General features: G+C 41.0%; 1 pseudogene; it reads left to right on the forward strand.

Annotated features, from left to right (window-relative positions):
* The first annotated feature begins 4,488 nt into the window (after window positions 1–4,488).
* Window positions 4,489–16,669, forward strand: LOC131235329 (delta(7)-sterol-C5(6)-desaturase-like; annotated as a pseudogene).
* Window positions 16,670–23,968: the final 7,299 nt, after the last annotated feature.

The raw sequence follows: 23,968 nt of genomic DNA on the forward strand, positions 1-23,968 counted from the left end.
ACATGGGCTTGATCCAAACTCGACTCGACTTGGTACTGAGTCCAGCATGCCTGAAGTGATCCGAATCCGGGTCTGGACTAGACTAATCCGGACCGAGTCTGACCTAGTCAAAAGTATCGAGTCGATTCGAGTTGGCAATGATTCGGAGGGAGGGAGGGAGGGAGGGAGTGAGTGGAGAGGAGAGAGAGAGAGAGAAGGAGGGTGGTGATGGTGGTGGGTGGCTGCCGAGCTTAGAAGGGAAGGGATGGAGGGAGTGGAGAGGAGAGAAGGAGAGGAGGAGGGTGGTGATGGTGGTGGGCGGCTGTCGGTCTTGGAAGAGGAGGGAGGGAGGGAGTGGAGAGGAGAGAAAGAGAGGAGGGTGGTTGTTAGGCTTGGAAGATGAGGAGGATGAGGGAGGGATAGAGAATGGGTTGGGTGCAGCGTATAGAGTTAGATATACTTAAAAATTAAGTTTTATATATATATATATATATATATATATATATATATATATATATATATATATATATATATACACATACCTAGCAAAATATGTGGGGTCCATCATACGTAGTGATCATCACAATATAGAATATAATTCATAGAAATCTCGACTCAATTCAGATTGGGTGAAGCCTACTCTGTTCGGACTAGGGGTGCACACGGGTCAGTTCGGTCCGGTTCTAGGGTGAAAGTGGAACCGAACTGTTCTTAATGGTTCTAGGATATTCGGAACTGGAACCGGATCGTTAACACCCTATAACCAAACCGGAACCAGACCATTAAAACTGGTTCAATTCCACAATTCTAGGCTTTTTATGATTCATCCCAATTGCATCTTTTATTTTATAATTTAGCCCATGTCCATTTGTGTTGTGATTCATTTGATGAATGGTTTAGATATTGTATAAGGTATGCAAAAATACATTTATGGAAACAATCAAATGGTGTATTGTAAACCATAAATCATAAATCAAATATGGAACCAATGAAAGGGTTCTTGGTTTGGTTCCAAGTTCAGTTCCAGGTTTGGTTCCACGGTTCAGTTCTGCATACCTCCAAACCGAGAACCGAACCGATGTAATTGGTTCTTTAATTTTTGAAACTGGAACCGGAACCAGTGCACTTTAAAATCGGACCAAATTGGACCATTTGTTCTGTTTCGGTTCGGTTCCTCTGTGTGTGTGTGTGTGTGTGTGTGTGTGTGGAAAAGGTTTTACGCAGTCGAGCTCATGGGAACTTCCCATGAGGTCGAGTTGTTTGGGCCCACCGTAATGCATCTCAAACATCGACCCCATCAGTCAGATGCAACATTCCATGGTGGGCCTAGGGCTTAAAAATCAAGGCAATCTGTGACTTGTGTGGGCCACACCATATATAAAAGCTGAGAGGGGTTACCCTCCATTAAAACATTCATAATCATTTGTTGGGCCCACCTAGATGTGGTTCACAAATCCAGCCCATCCATTATGTGCGTCCCACTTGGATGAGTGGTTACACCGAGTTTTAACGTATCAAAATTTCATGTGGGCTCCACCAAGTGCTTTTATATGTTTTAGGCATGTTTTCATATGATTTTAAATGGTATGGCCCACCTGAGTTTCATATACGGCTGATTTTTGGGATATCTCATAATTTAAAGAGGACCCATAAAATGCACAGTGTTGATGTTCGATATACATCACGGTAGGGCCCACATAGCTTGACCTTTTGGAAAGTTTCCATGAGCTCGACCGCATAGAACCTTTATATATATATATATATATATATATATATATATATATATAAAGCTCAGATAGGATATTTCAGGTTTGAAATGCTATATGGCTGATGAAGTGCCGTGTGGTTTAGCCGGTGGATACTCGCTGCACCTGACCCAACTGGGTACTTGTGATTGGGTCGGACCCAGTCCGGATTGATCCAGGCTTGACCCGGACTCGGATGGGTCAATTATGCTGAACTCAGGATTGAATTCAGGTTAGGCCTATTTTAAAATTGGATCGAGTAGGTCCGACTCGGCTTGATGCCCAGCTCTAAATTCCCTACCAACCTGGCCCACCTACATTCACAAGGAAAATAGGAACAGGTGGGGGCCCAACCAAGGCTTTTATCCACACCATGTGTTGATTTGATCGGTTAATTGACATTTGCTTTTGCATTTTGTGAAGTGAGCGCCCACCATCTGCAAATACCAAACTCCCATCTCAAGCGCCAAACGCGATCTCACCGCACGTGCGAACATTGCACGTGTTCCATCTCGGGGTCTTCACTCATCAGGTGGCCAACACGTGTATGTTGACTGCCTACGTGCCACTGACCTAAGGTCGGGCGAGTCATATCCTTGCTCCACGCGAGTACAAGAAAAAGACGAAGATACGGAGAAAATGTTTGATGCTTAACCGAATTACATTGACTGAAGCACACGCACTAAGCAATCTAATATTTAGAATATGAATAACAAAGATCTAACCGTCCTAATAATGTGATTTAAGTTATATTATTATGAATCATAGATTACCTTTTTGATTTAATATTTTAAATGGTGGATTGATATGTATTTATGGACCATTGAACCAAAGAGTAGAAAATTGTCCAAGATTGCTCGAATGATCTATTTTTTGAGCTGACATATCCAAGTGGGCCCCGCAGTTTCGATGGTTTGATTTAAATTTATATATTCTACGTGTCCAATTTAGAGTGCATGCGTATCATTCATCATCCAAGGCCAGAGTATCAAACAAACTCCCATTTGGAGAGAGAGGGAGAGAAACACCTCACGAGCGTCACGTGCGGCCAGCGCAATGAGCGAGCTTTGATTTTCGGCCGAGCGCATGTTCCAGGTGATCCCCACCTCACACGTGTCACATGCGTGGCGGGACTGTCCTCTTCAAAGCTCAATCTCACCGCAGATCTTGCGACAGACGTGCCAACACGGACTAGTTGTGCAAGATCCGAGCCATTCATCAGGTAGGACGCATTTGGTAATTTCCTGTACCCAAATTCATGGTGGTCCATTCATTAGTCGGTCCATACTCATTACGACAAAAGCAATCGACAAGAAATAAAAAAGATAGAATTTCATGTATCAACGTATTTACATCTCTAATTTAGATCTAAGGCTATTCTCACATCGGTCCCCAAACGATGAATGGCTGGGATCTCACGTAATCACGTGTACGAGAGAACCTGCCATGTATCTCGGAAAGCAGATTGCGTACCGAGTAACTCACCACGCTAAAGCGTACTGCGTAAACTCTGTGGCGTCCACTGTGATCATGTGGCTTATCCATGCCGTCCATCTGTTTTAAAGGATCAATTAAGTGCATGATACATAAATTGATACATATAAAATCATAAGTGGTCCACTTGAGCTTTAAAACATATGGACGGTGTCGATAAGACACATACATCACGGTGGGCCCACAGAGTTTACTCAGTACGCTATCCACGTCCACACATCTCACACGAGCGACTTTACTCCCATCTTTACGAAACCAAGGGCAATTTGGTCAGACGAGAATTTCTCCAACCCCGCCCTATCTAGAAGAAGAGTTCGTTGTGGTTTTGTCGCGTCTCATGATTCAAAGTGTGTAACCGCCAAATGGGGCCCACATGATAATTCTTCTGATAATCTGAAGCGTCCAAATTTTGGAACCTTTGCTATTCAGAACATAAGCAGAAAAATACGCTGATAGGATGATTTCAACCATTGCCATTTTTAGATACATTTTTAATGGTTCAAATTTAGCTCTAAAAATATCTTATTTGTGGTTTTAAGGAGAATATGAACTGTTCAAATCATAGTACAATTTGACGATACGGGCCTCTGTACGCCAACCGAGTTAGCTCGGTTAGCTTGCTCGACTCAACTCAAAAAAGCTTGATTCCACTTGGAAATTGTGTCCGGTTTAAGATGGAGTTCGGACTGAGTTGAGCTAATTTTTTGTGTTGGAAAAACTTTTTAACATAATCTGCACGGCGGAAGCTCGGCATGAATCGAACCCCAACTCAAATTGAGTTCGAATCAAACTAATTTGTTGACTTGATTACGTTGATGTTAACGTTGGTCCTCCGTGTTTGATGGAATGGTTCAATGAAGTGTTAGCTGGTAGTAGTAAAGATATGTATACAAAATAAATATTTTTTTTTCTTAATTTTAATATTATTTATAAGTTGTTTGATGAGATACCAGTTGAATGTGGTTTTATATCACTTGAAAACGTAAAAAGGTTGTCTACGTTTGAAAATATTGTACAAACAAACGTGATTCGATTTTGGCTTGAGTTGACTGAGCTGCTAACAGAGCTGAGCCGAGACGAGTTCGAGGTGGGATCAGCTAATGGCTGAGCCGAGTCGAGCCGCGCCAAGCTCGACTCGTGTGCACCCGCCTCATTGTGTGGTGACGCACGCTGGATTCTACATCGCGACGGAGGAAAAACGAACTCCAAGAAAAACAACAAAAGGGCATTCTCGGTAATCTCGCCCGGATACTTACTTGCCGTACTGCCACTCTTTCTCTGTAAAAAAGAAAATCTCTCTTCTCCATCTCTCCCTTTTTCTTACCTGACACCTCCACGCCACCCTAAATTCCGGCGAAAAATAGCTGGAATCTGACCCAAACCTGCCGGAAGAAGAAGAAAAAGATGGCGGAAGAGTGCCTGCAGCTGTTCGTGGAGGAGTCGAGCTTCTACAACAGCATTTTACTTGGGAATCTTCTGCCGGAGAATCTTTGGAAGCCACTTCCCCATTTTTCCCAAACATGGCTCCGAAATTACATCGGAGGATTCGTTCTTTACTTCATATCTAGAGGTTTATGGGCTTTCTACATTTACTACTGGAAGAGAAATCTCTACATTCCAAAAGGTATCTTCTCGAGTTTGATTTTTGAACCCCCTGTTTTTATAATGCATGCACCAGTTTTTCTTGTTGTGTTGGTTGTTGGGAATGGTTGGAATGATAAAAGGGAAGGGTTTGTGTGTAAAGTGTAAAAGATTGGGTCTTTGAAATGTATTTTTGGGTTGGAAATTGGAATATATGTTTTTCTTTTTTGGGTTGTGCTATTGATTCTTGATTGGTTTTGATGGGGAGAAATGGTTGCCAGGATTGAGATTCAAGGGGTAGTTTTGGATATGGTAGTGACCCCTCTAGTACCTACCTTGGTACTGGTCGGTTATGGGAAAAAGCTCTGTGGGCCCCACCATGATGTATGTGCTTTTTCATGCTGTCTATCCATTTTTCTAGCTCATTTTATGGAATGAGCCAAAAAATGAGGTAGATCCAATGTTGAAATTTTGGTTTTGAAAAAAATCAAATATTCAGAAGTTTCATTTTGCCGCAAAAACCATGTTGAAAATTTTGAAAAAGAAAGTGCGGTTTTCTTTAGTCCCACATCCGAAATAAGAAAAGAAGTGTTGTGCTTTATATGTAGAGGTGTGTGTAGTATTCTTACTTGGAGTCTTGGAAGTTGAGATGCTCGGGTTGCATGTTCTAGTGCTGGGTGGGCAGTGTGGTTGTAGTGATGCTAGTTGGCGCACTTCGCGAGATGGTGCGAGGGGTGTGAAATGAGCCTGGGTTTTATAGGCTACTGTGAACAGTTGGATTTATGGATCCGAAACAGTAAGCTGTTTAGAACGGCCAGCAGCCTTAAAAGCCACAATGGTCCAAAAACGGACGGGCTTTGATGATCCAACGGTTAGATCTTTCGATCCAACTATTTGAAACGACCCAAATTCAATATTAATGGTTAGAAATGTTTTTCAAACGTTTTGAACTATTGATGGCCACCTAGCAATAGTCCACTCCTATGTTACCTATATAAACTGGACCATTTCGGTCCAAAATCAATCAATTCCAACAGATCTCTTCCAAACCATTAGATCTCACTAAAATCCATCTCCATCTAAGAATATTGCAAATCCGTCGCTAATAGAGTTTGCCATAAGATCAGTTGTGTTGAAAAGTTCCTAAGTAGACCCTTCGTGATTGCTGCACGCAAAATCTAGATAGAAGGTCTGTCTTATCCTGGAAGCAATTCGTTTGTAATCTATCAACAATTGATAAGGGGGTGAATCACGCTTTAAGGACAACGTATTTTTACGTAATTCAGCCTGGTGATAAAAAAGAAATATTTTTTCTTTAATTGTTCTTATTTTTCGGTGTTTCCAACATATTTCACAACAATATTAAAAGCGTGATTATGGACACCGAAAATGTTGCATCAGTCAAACTGATGAACCAGGATCTGATCAAATTAGACCAATTCGACTGTACGAATTTCACCATGTGGCAAGAGTAAGCTAAAAAAATTTCTATCTACATTGAAGATGTTTTACATCCTGGACCTGGATCTCCAGCCTCTACTAAAAGCAATGAATAATGATACTTCAGAACAGATCGTGGCCAAAATTAAGCGATAAGAAGACAAACTGTTGTGTCGCAGTCATATTCTCAACGTGCTTTTTGATTAGTTGTACGATTTGTATGTAGGAACTGCCTCAGCAAAAGAAATCTGGAGTGTACTGGAATACATGTCCAAGGCTGAAGAAGAAGGAACACAAAAATTCCTAATCGCTAGGTACTTCGATTTCATGATGGTAGACAATAATCCCCTACTAGCCCAAATCCATGAATTAAAATCAATTGTAAACAAAATAAAGGTTTTGAAAATAGACCCACATGAATCCTTTCAAGTCGGAACTATTATTGTCAAATTGCCTCCGAGCTGGAAAGATTAAATGAAGAAATTACTGCATAAATCTGAAGAATTCACCTTGGAATAAATACAAAAGCATCTTCATATTGAGGAAAAATCTTGTAACTAAGACAAGAGGGATGACACAAATGGTGCATCCTCATCAAAGGTGAATGCAGTAGAAAAACCATCCCAAAATAATAATTTTGAGAAAAATGCTTCCTTAAAATTCAACAAAGATCAAGAGAAATTCAAGAAAACTCAAAAGAAGAAAAACGGCAAACCCAAGATTCCTTGCTATGTCCGCGGTAAGATCGGACGTTTCGCCCGAGTCTGTAGGGACTGAAAAAAGTCCAAGAAAGAGGCTAATGTAGTAGACAATGATATCGTTGCAATGGTCATGGAAGTGAACATAATCCAAGAGAAAGTCCCGGGTTTGTAGTATAATACAAGTGCCACAGTCCATGTGTGCAACAACAAATCTACCTTCAAAACCTATGAAGACGTGACCAATAGTCAATAGATTTGAATGAAAAATGAAAGTCGATCTACGATTGTTAGCAAAGGAACCGTGGAATTATTCTTTACCTCTGAAAAGAAGGTAATCTTGGCCAATGTTCATAATCAGGGTATCCCAAATCGGTTACGTATCGGCTTATGGCCGATACGTAACGGTAACGGTGGGACCCGTTACGCGATACGGGGTCGAAACGGCCGTTACGGGCCATAACGGCCGTTACATGCACAAAAAAAAAAACAAAAAACAAAAAAAAAAACCTTACCTTTTTTTTCCTTTCTTTTCTTCTTCTTCTTCTTCTTCTTCTTCTCGAGCGGCTGCGGCTGCGGCTGCTTCCTTTCTTCTTCTTCTTCCTCTCTCTCTCACTCTCTCTCTGTCTCTCTCTCAATCTCTTCTTTCCCGTTTCCCTCTTTTTTTCTTTTCTTTCTTTCCCTCTTTTTTTCTTTTCGTTTCCCTCTCTCTCCGTTTTTTTTTTTAATTTGCCGCAGCTGACTGCGGTACGTGTCATGCAAAGACGGGCACTGACACTCCTCGAGCTCCGAGTTGTACGAACGGTTCAAAGGAGATCAAAGTTATATGGGCTCCACGGTGATGTATTTATTACATCTACACCGTTCACCTATTTTCAGAGATCATTTTAGAGCACCAGCCAAAAAATGAATTATATCCAGAGATCATCTGGACCACACCAAAAATAGTAGCAGGGATAATGATTTTCACGGTTAAATAATTTAGGGTGCACGTAATATTTTCCATCCAATCATATCAGACCCGAGTGGGCCTCACCATAATGTATATATTTTATCCATATCATCCATCCATTTTGCAACGTCATTTTAAGTCAGGATTCAAAAAATTAGTAATATCCAAATATTAGGTGGACCACACCATAGGAAATAGTGGTTATAGAATGCTCACCATTAAAAATTTCCTAAAGTCCACTGTAATGTTTATTTTCAATCTAAGCTTGATCTAAAACTTTTCTAGCCCTCAATAAATTTTTAATGGTGAACGTTTAATTATTATTGTTTCTTACGGTGCAATCCACCCGAGCTTTGGATGTGCCTCATTTTTGGGCTCATGCCCTAAAATTATTTGGCAAAATGGATGAATGGTGTAGATATAACACATTCATCACGGGTGAGGCCCAAAAAACTTTGACACATGTGCTGCACTTTACATCCGAGTCCCTCCTAATTCAAACCTTAAAAAATTGTACACGAGACATATATTAACTTGAAATTTGACAATTAAATTATGGACTGCAATTGCTAACTCACAATGCCAAAATCAAATTATTTGAATAGTTTTAATTGTTAATTTGTGAACTTTTATTTTTTAAAATAGGGCCTTTTGATTTTTTTTTTTTTTTTTATGATTCACTATTCAATAAATGTCCACCAATTTATAAGTGGGATAATGACAATAAATGGCATGAATTTGAGGCTGATTTGGAGAATAAATTGGTCCTCCAAGTCAGCCCCAAATTGGCAACGCCATCTACCTGAATTTAATTTTATTTTTTTAAAGAACTATTGGGAGAAATGATATCAAGATGTTAAGTATATAAATTACATATTTAAAAAATTAAATATATGAATTTTGTAGTCAAATTCAAGTTACCTGGTTAAAAAATTAATCAAACAGTCCGATACAACTTCTCACCAAAGAGTGGACCGTTACACCACCATAAACATGTTCCAATTTATAAATGAATGCATATTTGGAATGCTTAGAATATTCTGGATTTAATCCATATTTTTTCATATTTTTTTGGCAAAAAAAAAAAATTGCGCCGTTACGGGCCGTTACGCCCCTGTATCGCCGTTACGCCCCCGTATCCGTATCGGTTTCGGAGGGCACCGTTACGCCAACCGATACCGATACTGGACACCTTGTTCATAATATGCTACTTGTAGGCAAGTTTTTTATTTTTCTCTTCTACTTCTTGGGCTTGTTTGAGAGCATACACTATTTTGCAGATTCCATACTTTCAAATGAATCCATGATTTTGCAAATAATAGTTGCTATGAAAGCCATGCCTTGGTATTGCGCCCTTCCAACAATTTCAGAGTACATGGCTGGACAAGGTGCTTTTCGAACACAAGTGAAGTTGGTTGGCCTGCCTACCTTGTGTATTCGATAGTCTATCTGGCAATTGTTGAGTTTGGGATTTACTGGATGCATAGAGAGTTGCATGACATAAAACCTTTGTACAAGCATCTTCATGCTACACACCACATTTACAACAAGCAGAATACACTTTCACCATTTGCTGGTAAGTTCTAATATCATATAGATTGAAACTATCTTGTTTAATTTTTCTAACATATTAATGTGGCTAAATTTTTCCTCAAAGGATCGCTGCATGTCTTCATAAAAAGTTTGGATTTTCTTTACTAATGGACCTGATACTGAATCTTACTGGCTTAGCATAGTCATTTCAAGGTTTATTATTTATTTATTTATTTATTTTAAAGATGATACTATTAAAAGGCCAAAGGCTAATACAAGAATAGAAGCAAACAAAGAAAAGTAAAGAAAAGCATAGCTAAAAGACACCCTTAGGGAGCCCACTCCCTAAAATCATAATATATTCACCTTGTATAACCTTGTATACTGCAAACATATCCATAAAATTTTCACCTTGTATAACCTTGTATACTGCAAACATATCCATAAAATGTTCACCTTGCATAACCTTGCAGTCTTTACATATTGTTTAGTCTATCCTCCTAAATAGAACAAGTCTATTATTTGACTTGTATGATCCACGTGGGAAAGTTATCAAATGTTCATCTCTCATTTTAGAGTATGTATGGTAAAGCTAGATCGTGTGCGATAGTAAAATCAAGGATAGCATCCCATATTTATTTTCTTCTCCCGGAATATATCATTCATGTACCCTTTCATATCCTTTACTATTTTTCCTTCATGAGCATGTAAGTCTCCTAAAGATATCTTCTTCCGCTGAAATGCCTTGCATTAGTTCGTCCATGTTCTCATATGCACTAATGACATTGATTATCTGCCCTCCCAACATAAGCTTTATAATAAAAGCCTATGCTTACTCCCTTCACATCTGCAACTTCATCCTTTCAATCTTTTTCTACTACTATATCTCTACCCCATTTCTATTGTTGTCCTCTCCTATATACCGAATTTATATACATCAGTTCTCTTTGTTTCTGCCCCTTTCTACTCAGTCTCTTGTACACAAACTATTTTAACTCTCCTTCATCTCATTGCATCCACTAGCTTATTCCTCTTACTTGTCAATGCTCCTATATTCCATGTTGCAAGTTGAATCCTATTCTAGTTAGACTAGCTTCTTTACTCACACTTGTCCCGAATGACGTGGGAACCATTGTATACTTCTCATTACAACTGGGCATCATTCCATCAGGTCACTTCTAGGGACGCCTCAGCCAATCTTGCCTATTTTTCACTGCATCTAGGTGCCACTGCACTGCGTTGCTTACAGGGAATGCACTCGCATAAGCTTGAAGTATCATATTGCCAGGATTCATGAGAAAGAGCTATGGCCAAAGTTTGATGCCAGCTACCAAGATGACGCAATGCTCCTTTATCTAGGTTGAGACCAGTAATGAGAGTGCAAAACTACCACTAGTGGAGTTTAATGAGACACAAACACAAGGGGAAAAAAAAAGAAGAAGCTTCTATCAAACTTCTAAATCCACACTACTTCCCCTGAAACCCAAAATCCAACCCTAAAAAACACTCTAGTTCCAACTGGGGAATATATATAGCCATGTAAACCCAACTGCCGCCTAGATACACCTTTCAAACCCAACTGCCTACCTCAATCACCCCAACTCCTAACGGCACCCTAAACACTTTTACAGTCGTAACTCCTACCCCAGCCCACTTCCAACTGTTGTCAACCTTCAGGTAGTCCACAAAACTAGTCCATTTCACCAAGAACCAGCCTACTATCTGTCTCAAGCGTTCCTATCAAACAGTATAAAAAACTATCCAAAAAATGCAACTAATAATCTAGCTGCTAACTGACCTTAACCTAATTCCTAAACTGTCCCCAAACCACCCCTGGACAGCCTATCATATATTCCCAGTCTGTGCCCAAACTGGTCACTACCATCAGCCCACAATCTCAATCCTATCACAACCCCTACAAATAGTCCAACCTAAATCCAGTTTTTGTTCACAAATAGGCCCTAAACAGTCTTTAACCCATCCCCACACCTACCTGTATAAGCCAACCTGAAGCCAGTCCTTAACCACAACTAATGGTAAGGATGGAAGCTTTGTTGAATCGGGTGGCTGTTATAGAAGAGAGTAGGAAGAAAGATAACCCTGATCCACTAGTTGGAGTGTCGAAAGAATGGCCAGATTTAGAAAGGGAGCATGGAAATAGGTTGTCTCTCTCCTAGATGACTAAGATTTCCTAAGCCCTCGTGGAAGGGAGTCTATGGATACGATTGCACCTCACCCAAGGTATCAGCCCCATGTTATATTCTGCAGGGACCACAAGCACTGTTGCTGCAGTAACCTGATTATCCATGCTGACCCCCTCATCCCTTATCTTGAGGTGGGATATCCTCCCAGCATTGATTATCCAATGAATGAGTGGAGATCGAGACTTCTTCGGTATCCAAAAGCCTTTGAAAGATTGATTGAGATCATTGAAGGACTATTTTAGATAGTACTCCCATTTCTCCCATGTCTGATGAGCTGAAGTTACAATTTGCAAGTTGCAACCATGAAATTAAAAGATTCGGCTACGAATTGATGTTGTTGAGTAGAAGCAGACATTTTGAATTGGATGATCCAAGAATTCACTTTGATTGCTACTACGATGAATTTTGACCAAACCTGAGGGTGCAATAAAGATTGGTTGGGCACCAACATTTTCCACATACGGGTACATTCCATGGGTAGGGCCGTTAAGGTCATTATAGATGGCCGGAGCGGCATGAACCTTGCCTCACAAGGAATGATGGATAAACTGAAAATTAAGGTGGAAAAGCACGTGCAGTTGTACTAGATTGCATGTGTCAACAAGGAAAACTTCCCAGTAAACCCTCACTTGCATGAAGCTTCTACCTAGGTGCTGATCCCACTGCGAACTCCCGCTTCCTAGCTGGTCTGTACTTGCAAACATTTTGAAATAGATGCTTAGATGTACCAGCACCCATATCCACTACTGCTTCCCTTCATGCCTTGTGCAACGATAGGTACACCATCAGGGGTGCAACTCAGGCAGGTTGGATTTGAGGATCAACCAGATCCCAACCCGACCTCAAGAGGACCCAACCCGCAACTTGACCTGACTCGAACTCCAACCTGAGGTGCCTAACCTGAACCCAACCAGAATTCCTCTATACTCGACCCAACTTGATCCAATACATGTGATTATTCCCAACCCAACCTAACCCGACCCAAATTTGCTCAACCCAAATCCCTACTTGATTTCAAATTGGGTTGGTGTTTTCCAACTTGAACCCGACCTGAGGACCTTGACAACCTGATCCAACCCATCCCAAACTTGGGTTTGGGTCCCAAACCCAACTTGCAGCCCTAACCACCTTTGTTTGGTTAACTACCTGTTGAACCACATGATAGCGAGTCTATCTCCTGTGATGTTGTTCCTATGTCAGTCTGCCATATTCTTCTATATAACCCTTAGTTGGATGCTCGCAGAGGACAGCACTATGACTTCACCAATACATATGCTTTCATTCACAATGGGAAGAAGAAAATCCTCAAGCCAATGAGAGATGATTCATTGTTGAAGAAGACCAGTCAGAAGCTCAGGCCAAGAAAATGGTGGATACAGGGACAGATTGCAAGGAACAGGACTGGTGAAGCATCCATGGGCTTGGGAAGAATACTCCTGAGAGGACAACCAGTGCAAAAAGGATGAGAGGATGATTCCATTACAAATGATTCCCACCTCCCGCCTGTCCATCTGCCGCATCAGAATCGCGCCCAGCCAACAAGGTAGACTTCATCATCAACTTCCTCAAGGCAAAAGAAGACCTCCCACAAACGAAAATTGAGATCAAGGATTGCCAACAGCTTCCCACTTGAGGATAAATCCTATTCAGCTCAGATTGAATTGATGGAAGATCATTGGATCGACAGTCAGGGTCCACCATTGGACCTCACCTTCTGGTAGATTGGAGTCTGCAACCAAAAATGCCGTCCAATTGGATTATGGCAGCCCCTAAATCCAATCAGATTGAACAATACATGATTTGATTGGATTGTGGGCATCACAAGTCCAATCTGAGAGGTCCAACCAGAATTCTTTTGAAAAAGTTTACATACCATTTAGTTTTGGTGTCTTGGAGACTATACACCAATCAAAACAGATCTCGTAGTTTATACACAAACCCTATGGATTTATGACCCATAAGGTTTTTTATTCCCTATGGTTGCACGAAGAATGACCGGATCATATCTGGGTGTGGGAGGAGGGAGATATCTGTTTCATAATGCTTGCGAGTATAAATGATTAAGAAGCAGGAGCATGATCTGAACCTTGATTCGAAGCGGAAGCAGCACTTGTGTAGGAGGTTTGTGCAACTTGTTACACTCATGCTTGGGAAGCACTTTGTTTCACTTATTACAACTGAGGAGAATTACTTCTTCCTTTGGTCACTCTTAGAGTGTTCCCTACTGTTTCTTTACAAGAGTGAGGGAAGACCTACGCTATTGCTTTCCTATTTCTACTCATCAAATCTCCTATTGAAGATCTCCTCCTCAATCCGTTTGCCAGGCTAGGAATGGATAGGGTGGGAATGCTCTCTAGTGAATAGAATCATTTTTTATTTTTTATTTCAGCCAGGTAGGTTAATGTTTCCCTGCTTCTCCATCACCGGCTTTAAGGGGTGGTGGGGAATCAAGTACTGGCCCTAGAGGAGATTCAAGATAAGTAGGAGAGGAGAAGGCATGGGTCATTCACTCCATTCTCTTGGTACAGGAGTTTGAGAATATTTGGACTCTTGTTTAGCTTCCTTTATTTCTTCTATTTTATTGCAAGTATGCAACAATTTTGGTAAGATAAAAGGCTTTGACCCTTGGCTTGTTTGGTTTCAAGGACTCATAACATGGTATAAAGCCATGCTAAGTACAAACTCTTCGGGGAGATGCTGCATGATTTCATCATCATCATCATCATTATTTTGTTGAAGAAAGTTATTGTTTCAGTTCTATTTGATTGGTTTCAACTGAGCCTTAGGAATTCTTCTAGAATCTGGTGGTGTGATTATCCCTTTGGTGTGACTCCCCAAAGGTTTTCCTTGTGGTCTGCCTGCAAATGTTATCTTTATTTTGTGCAATTGAGGAAATTTTCAAGTTTGTGGATCTGAAAAGGTTTGAAAATTGAAGCACAAATTGGCACATATGATCACCCTTCTTATCGGTGTCCGCTTTCTAGCCAATAGTTCCATCACAAAGAATAACCCACTTTATTTCCCTTCGTCTAAAACCCTATTTTACTAAACACGTCCTCTATTTCATTATCCGTTTGGAATAGGGGTGCAACTCAGGCGGGTTAGGTTGGTTAATGGTTGAGGGTCAACCCAAGTCCAACCCTACCTGAAGAGGACCCAACTGCAACCCGACTCAACCCGAATTCCAACCTGAGCCCCTCATATCGCGACCCAACCTGACCCAGATACATGTGGTTATTCCCAACCTGACCTAACCTGACTTGAATTTCCACAACCCGAACCAACCCAATTTTAAATCAGGTTTTGCATCTTCCAACCCAAAAACTACCCAAGGACCTTGACAGCCAACCCAACCCAAACTCCAATTGGGTCATTTGGTTTCAGGTTGTAGCCGTAATATGGAATGAATCCCTCCCCCCCAAAGGAGGATACACCACTTATCAAGTTACAAAGTAGTCTGAGCAATACTTATTCCATCGTTTTCTGGCACTCTTCATTAGGAAATGCTGCTGACTCATCACCTGAAGAACTTCTTGTGAACTCAATAAAGGAATATTCTTAAAACAGATTTAAAAAAATTTTAAAAAAAAAAAAAAAAAAAAAAAAAAAAAAAAACAAAAAACAAAAATGGCATCTATTTTTCTTTTATACGCCATTATGCACTGGTATTTCTATTGTGTTTGGCTCCTCTATCCTGCTAATAATTAGTCAATATTGAACAAGACAAATCAAAGTTCCTCCCCTCAATGGGAAATATTCAACTGAATAAAAACAGCCCTGAAATGCTTCTGAATTTTTTTTTTAAAAAGAAATTTCCATTTACATGTAGCTTCCCAAGTAATTATTATGGTTTACCGCAAACTTCAAACCTGTCATGATTCCCCCACTTTTCAGGTTTGGCATTCCACTCACTGGATGGGATATTGCAGGCAGTTCCACACGTGATGGCGCTTTTCCTCATTCCGACCCATTTCATGACCCACATACTTCTCCTGTTCATTGAGTTTGTGTGGATGGCAAACATTCACGACTGCATCCACGGTAAGGTGTGGCCTGTCATGGGGGCCGGCTATCCACCACACAACTTACTCCCACAACTACGGCCACTACACCATATAGATGGACTGGATGTTTGGAACGCTTCGTGACCCTGAAGAGGACACAAAGAAGCCATCTTGATGTGCGTGCTGGGTTGGGTTGGTATGTATATGATGTTAGCCTTTTGAAGGGGACATGTTTGGTTGGCATGGGTTAGGGGTGGGGCCTTAAGGGGCTGTGATTTTTCCTTCTTTCTTGTTACTTTGTTATCTATTGTAGTTAGTGGTTTTAGGTTAGCTTGTATACATGTCATGTTGATCGAGTCATGGCCTGTTTTTTGGCTGTGTGCATTTTCAAAAGAGAAATGGAAACTGAGAGGAGGCTGTAAGAAAGGAGAGTGGAATCATGAATGAAGTATCAGCATTGCTGCAATTTGAATATGATCCAAGGAAATGACATTCTTTGTATGAGATGTTGCATGGGTGGTTCATGCTACACAGTGACTTGGAAATGACCTTTTGGTGGGGCCCCACTTTTGGATGGGCCATAGATTGAAAATTGCATAGCAGATCCAAGATTCACGATCGCCTGCTCTGTGGTAACCGAACAGATATGAGATGTTAAGGTCTTAATTCTATAGTGTGCGTCGATTGGCAGTCTGGATCAGTGGATTGGTGGGGTTTTAAATGTGGACCGTCCTACAGAAAGTCTGCATCATGGGTGGTGGCTCCACATGAATCCTGTGATTTGTGACAAGAACATTGTGAAGTTTGAAATTACATGCTTTGTAGGAGATGTTGCATGGGGTTCATGGCGCTTGATGGGCGGTTGTGACTTGAATGTATTTTGGTGGGCCCCACTTTGGATGGGTTAAATCCTCAACGCCTGCGAAGTGGTAGGCAAACAAATATGAGCTGTTAAGGTTGTAATTGCATCAAACAGATATGAGTTGATAAGATTGTAATTGCATCGACCTTGTTGATTCGTAGTTTGGATTGCTTGATTGGTTTGGTTTTTAAATGTGGGTCATCCCACAGGGAGATGTGTGGTCTGGATCATTTGGGGTGACCCCACATGAATGTGTGATGTGTGCCAAGAATATCATTGGGATAGAACGGCATGCAAGTCTTAGATTTCTTTATTTATTTATTTGACGTGTTCCAACCCAAATGGGTTAATGTGATGGACAGTTTGGATGAATATTTCAAAGGGATAGAAATATTTCAATATGAGAGTTTCTTTTTGGGTGGTCCCAACCACAGTTAGACCCATGCATGCCTTGAGCACCACATTCCAATGGTTTCCTTGAATTTGGGTGTATTCTAATAACCTCTTTGATATTATCCCAATAAGAAAAGAGGGAAAAACATTGTCGAAGAAAATGTCGGGAAGGGAAGAGAAAACAAGCCTCAAAAAAGCTTTCTTTCCTGCATAGAAGTTTAGGTAGTGGTTACAGTCAAACAAGTATGGTTTCCTTGAATTTTCCTTTTCAAGAACTTTCGTCTGTGTTTGAAGTTTGTACTAAAATTTCATAGAAAGATTTTCCATGGACCCACAAAAGCAAAATGGCTTGTCGTTAGCCTGAAAATTTCATAGAAAGATTTTCCATGGACCCACAAAAGCAAAATGGCTTGTCGTTAGCCTGAAAATTTCATAGAAAGATTTTCCATGGACCCACAAAAGCAAAATGGCTTGTCGTTAGCCTGAAAATTTCATAGAAAGATTTTCCATGGACCCACAAAAGCAAAATGGCTTGTCGTTAGCCTGAAAATTTCATAGAAAGATTTTCCTTGGACCCACAAAAGCAAAATGGCTTGTCGTTAGCCACGTTGCGGGCTGCTTCATAGGCACCTTTGATGTTTTGGGTCTTTCTTGGATAGAGAGTGCACCAAAGTTCTCCCCAGTTTTCAGGTAGTGACCCAAGAAAATAGATGGCTGTTATAAGGAAATATGCACAAGAAAACGCATACTGTTTGGGTGAAAAGACTCTGGGACTCGGACTGACTCATTCAGCCATCAAGATGAGTCGACGGATTGACTCATTCAGCCATCAAGATGAGTCGACTTGAACAAGTCGTACCAGACTCATCTTAGCCTTAGACATGATAAGAAAACAATTTGCAAGAAATGAAAAGAAAATTGGTGAAAGGTCTTTGTATTGTTGAAGTCTTTCAATGAGCAAGGGTACACGTGTGTGTTTTCTCTTCTTAAGACAGAAATGACACGTGATCATGTTTTTAATAGTAGATGCTTGCTAAGGTTATAGGATGCTTTGTGACTTTAGCCTTTTGGATTTTGGGGTCACCTACCCATGATATATGATGGGGTTCACCTTTGATGGGGATGAGTAAAAGATCAAAGCTCTTATAATATTGGAGATTGTAATCCTTTTATTGTTTGATTTTATTTTATTTTTTCATTAGAAGTAGACAGGTTTCTTAGGTGTCATTTCGATGCCTGTAAGTTTTATAAGTGAGAAGCGACTTACAGATAAGTCACAAGTCAGGTTTAAGAGAGGATATTCACTTGTTAGTGACTTACAACCTCCAAGTCATTACTTATTATGACCTGTAAGTCAAAGCTAAGATGATGAGTCATTTTGCTGAAAGTCACAACTTAAAAACTTTTAGGCATATAAACTATCCCTTAACCTTGGAATATTCAAAGGGATGAAATGTTTTAATATATATGAGAATTTCTTTTGGGTGTTCCCCAACTACAGTTAGACCTGTGCATTGTTTGGGCATCACATTCCAATGGCTAAGGTCCCTACAAATCCTATTGCAATAGTTTTGGGTGCACTCTAATAAACTTCCATGATATTGGGATTTGTTGCAAGGAAATCTAAGGAGGGAAGAAAAACTAGGCCTCAATGAAACTCTCTTTCCCACAGAAAGGTTTAGGCAGCAGTAGTCAATGAAGTATGGTTTCCTTGAATTTTCCTTTTCGAGATCTTTCAGCTGTGGTAGGTGGTTGGACCAAAATTTCATAGAAAGATTTTCCATGGAGCCACAAAAGTATAATGACTTGTCACTAGCCACGTTGTGGGCCACTTCGCACAGCAGCTAATCCTTGATCTAGAGATAGTGACAGTTGATTTTCTGAGTCTTTCATGGATAGAGAATGCACAAAAAATCTCCCCAGTTTTTGGCAGTGACCCAAGAAAATAAATGGCTTTTAGGAATATAAACATAAGAAAACACCTTCTGTTTGGGTTAAAAGATTCAGTGAGTCGGCTTGTCCACTTCAGCCACGACTCGAACAAGTCCCAAAGAAAATAGTTTGCCAAAAGGGGGAGGAAAATTCATGAAAAGGGCTGTGTTGTTGAATCCAAGGTCATGTTTCAATGATCCAAGCCGTTTATATAATGGACCTAATTGTAGCTGTGGGATTTTATTTTTATTATTTTAATCATTTAGAATGGGATTTTTAACTTGTTAATCATTTCAATCATTTTGTTTGATTATCGACTCCTCACATTCTTTTGTGAATCATTAATAGCATCTTCCAAATTTGAAAATTGTTTCAATCATCCATCATGTGGACCATTATATAAACGGTTTAGTCCATCACAAAATGGCCCCAAATCTAATGGCTAAAATCTCAGAGTAGCAACAATCAATGATCATAGGACAAGCCCACATTTTATGAGTTTACATTAGCAGGAAAGATCTCTGCAAACTCCAGACCATAGGGTGGGAAACACATGACTTGATTTAAGGAATTAACTAAATAGTTTTTACTTTCACTGTAAACACTTTCTACACATAAAGTAATGCAAGGTTGTAGTAATCTTGAAGATTAATTCATCCATTTTTATTTTTTATTTTATTTTTATTTTATTTTATTTATTTATTTATAACTTCTGCTCCTCTCTTGTATACAATAGGAGTATCCTTAGATAGTTCATTGACATTTTATGAGTTTATATTAGCACGAAAGAATATCTACAAAATCCGAGTCATAAGTTGGGAAACAATGGCTAGACTTAATGAATTACCTAAGGAGCGTTGGGCGCATGGTATTAGATGGGATTAGGGGGGATGGAATTGCATTTGGTCCCTTGCAAATTAGGGAGGATGGGAAAGGTTGGAATTAGGTGGGATGTAATTGTATTTGGTCCCATGCTGGATTTCTATGGATTTTAAAACCTACTACACATGTGGGCCCCACATTGATGCATGTATTTATTGATGCCGTCAATCCATATACACCCATTACATGTGACATTTTAGCTATATATGCGTATAAGTGAACCAACATCCATTGTGAATTTGGCTCATTGATTACAATTTCATAGTCTACCAAACAGGATTTTGCTTAATCTGGGTGTTTCCCAGTAGCAAGAATTTTATCCCAAACATGGGATTAGATGGCCAAAATATCATGGTATTTCTAAACATGCAATCATTGTACAATAATGATGTTAATCACATCTAATACAATTCAATACCATTTAATCCCACCGACGAACACGCCCTAAATATTTTTTACTTTTACTGAAAACAATTGCCACACATCAAAGTAATGCAAGATTGCAATCATGTTGGAGATTAATTCATGCAATATGAGTATCCTTGGATAGTTCATCCACATTTTGAAAATGGTGGTGAGCGTACTCTTAAATGTACACTGATTCAAGGTATCCAAACCATTCAACTTGTGGGCTGCATTGTGGATGTACCATATATCTAAAATCACAATGATCAAGTATTCCTAGCCATTGAATTATGGCTATCAAATGGATGGTCAACACTAAAACAGTAAATGATGAAATTTTAAGGCCAAAATCACATGGTGACTGTTATGGGAAAATCTGGATCGACTACAAGTGGAGCTGACTCGGAACAACCACATCCATACTTAGCTAATCCAAGTGACCTTCGGGGGTCTCCTCGGCCAAATGAGTAGATGTATCAAATACTCTGAAAGGAACGATGGTGACAATATGGGCTCAGACCATCCGAGCTCGTCTCAACTCAGCCTCGTAATGTACGATAAGATCAGTTGTCACTCCGGGTTTGTAGTGCAACTGACTATATTAGTGGGCGCGTGTTCTTCGCCTAGTGGAGTAGATCGTGTCGAGATTGCCAAAAGAGACCGGTCTAACTAAAAGGTATAAATAGGGGAATCGTAGGGGGGAATAGGTATGCAATATCTCACACCCTAAGCCCTAGCCACAATACTTTGATCCAGATTCCTAGCCTGACTTTGGCATCGGAGGGTCCTCTGCTGTAGCCAGGGTCTCCTTTGTCCTTCTCCTATACAGGCTTATAGGGCTCAGCATGAGTGCTCGGAGCTCGGCGAGGGTGAACCAAATTTTTGCATCAACATTTTGGAACCGTTCGAGGGAAATACGAGACAAAAAGTCTTAGTAACTTTACCAAGGATGGTTAGAGGGAAGAAGAAAGCACTTCTGGTAGCAATGAAGGAGCCTGAGCCTATTGGACAACGATGCTCATCTTTAGTACTTCATGCTGAATCAGCCCCGACAGGATCGTCTCAGTGGACTTGGAGCCGAGGAGGTAAATACCGTGCGCTGCAGAACCAAGTGCATGCATTGGTCAATGAGATCGGCCAAATGAAGCAACAACAGATGGCAGGGCAACAACTACCCTCCGATTAAGGGGAGGTTGCTCCAGTGGCGGCAAAGCAACCTATTCTCGTAAGTTCGCAAGCAGGAGCGTCCCGGAGTATATCGGCTCGAGCCCCGAATCACGTGTAAAATGCAGCAACCCAGGTACCAACTTACGTGTCTGAGACCTCGGCGTTAGCCCCAACTGACCTCCGCCATGAGTTGGAAAAGAGGAGAAGGGGCAGAACGCCCGAGGTCGAAGTTCCTCGTGAAACTGTCGCTGAGAACAGAGATCTGTGGGAAGCCCAGCTTGACGAACTCTGAAATCAAATTAAGAGCTTGCAGCGGGATCACCAGACGTAAACCCCGACTGCAGTAGATGCAATGATAGAGGAGACCGAGTCTCCATTTACTAGTGAAATCATGGGCGCAGCAATGCCTCCGAGGTTCAGGATGTCCCCCATCATCCAACACTCAAGTTCTGAGCACCTGACAGCGCATATGAAATCTTACTGCTCCTGGATGCAAATCCAGTCGGCGTCGAAGGCGATGATGTGCTGAGCGTTCTCCGTAATCCTCACAGGGGCTGCAAGAAGCTGGTACCAATAGCTTAAGCCCAATTCAATCATCACGTTTGCCGAGCTTAGTAGAGCTTTCTTGACGCAGTTCATTGTTTGGAAGAAGAGTCGAAAGCCGTCGACTCACCTACTCACCCTCAAGCAGAAGAGTGGAGAGTCACCGAAAGACTACATTTCTTGTTTTAACGAGGAGTTTTTGTATATCGACGATTACTCCGACAAGATGACTCTGACCACAATGATCAGTGGACTCAAAGATAGGAGGTTCCTCTTCTCGATAGGGAAGAATCCATAAATTACGCTTGGAGAACTCATAAGTCGAGCTCAGAAATATACGAATGCCGAAGAGTTCTTCAGCTCGCGAAAGAATAACTAAGGCTTGGAATATTCATCCAAAGAAAAGAAGCAGAAAGATGAGGCTCCATCACAAGCGAACAAAATAAGGTTGGACGAGAGCACCTCCCGTGACCGGAGGTCGAGTAGGAGATCGAAAGGCAAATTCAACTCATATACTCTCCTCAACATGTCTCCGAAGCAGATCCTGTTAGCTTGGAGCGTGCAGCAGTCTTCTGGAGTTTTGATTTTCGACTTATGTATTTTCCTTTCAGCATTATATTCAAATATTTATATTAGTGGATATGTGATGATGATGTTACCTTTATGATTTAGATAAACTTGTGGTTATGCTCCATACAAAAAAAATCATACTGAAAATCCTCCTTGTAGCATCGCAGGATCGGAATCTGGCGCATGCGTGTTCGGAGCCGAGAATGGAATACTACAGAGGCTGTCAGCACCGGATTCGGCGATCGAAAATTTTGTGAGCCCGATTTTCGAATTTGGGACGTGACAACTCACAAGAAGTTACTCTCTGGAAGATGACTTACGGCACAAACTCTCTAAAGAAATGAAATGCAAGGGATTCAAATGGAAGCTGAGAGCAACCTTTATAGCATTAGTCGGTCGATTATAATCATTACAAAAAACTGCAACTGAATCTAAAGTGGCGTAATGCCGAGCCCTGCTGTATACGTGGCATTTGATCATTCGCTCGAACTAACACCCTCTGAGCCCCGAGCCGCTAGCACTGAATGGTATTCAATGCGCAGACGACCCTTCACCTCTCAATGACCATGCGACCGCATCCTATTCACCCAAACAGTTTGAATCCCTAACCGTCGCCACGTGCTCATCAATCATAGGCTTGTTCCCAAAAAGCTGCCGCCGTGGTACGACACCTCAATAGTGGAGAGCTATGACCACAACTATTCGTTTCAATTGTGGCGACCTGTCATTACAGAAGGAGCGGTGTTCCGTTTCCCGAGTCATTTACTTCCTGAATCCGGACAGGCTCAAACTCAAGGAGTAGGGGGCTTCTGTTATAGGAAAATTTGGACCGACTACAGGTGAAGCCGACTCGGAACAGCCACATTCATACTTAGCTAATCCAAGCAACCTTCAAGGGTCTGCTTGGCGAAACGAGTAGATGTATTAAATACTCCGAAAGGAATAATGGCGACAATATGGGCTTGCGTCACCGACCCGTGGTTGTTATGCATGGGCTTAGACCATCTGAGCTCGTCTCGACTCAGCCCCGTAATGTACGATAAGATCGGCTGTCACTCCACATTCATAGTGTAACTGACTATATTAGTGGGCGCATGTTCTTCGCCTAATGGAGGAGATCGTACTGAGATTGCCGAAATAGACCGGTTTAACTAAAAGGTATAAATAAGGGAATCGTACGGAGGAATAGGTATGCAATATCTCACCCCCTAAGCCCCAGCCACACTACTTTGACTCAGATTCCTAGCCTGACTTTGGCATCGGTGGGTCCCCTACTCTAGCCAAGGTCTCCTTTATCCTTCTCTTGTATAGGCTTATAAGGCTCGACGCAAATGCTCGGAGCTCTGCGAGGGTGAACTAGAATTTTGCGTCAACAGTGACTATCATAGTTTTAGTGTAAGTTTGAGGGTATGTGTAACTTATAATTGCTGCATATTAGGTTATGTTCCATTTGTAATTGGACTGCTATTTGGACGGCCTGATTTGGCTTACAATTATGCCATGTGTGCCATTGAAGAGTCACCCTCATTTTAAAAAGGGTGGTGAACCATCATAAGAGTCCAGATGATTGGGAGCGGACTAGGT

Source organism: Magnolia sinica, chromosome 19 (genome assembly GCF_029962835.1).
Source record: "Magnolia sinica isolate HGM2019 chromosome 19, MsV1, whole genome shotgun sequence".
Lineage (NCBI taxonomy): Eukaryota > Viridiplantae > Streptophyta > Magnoliopsida > Magnoliales > Magnoliaceae > Magnolia > Magnolia sinica.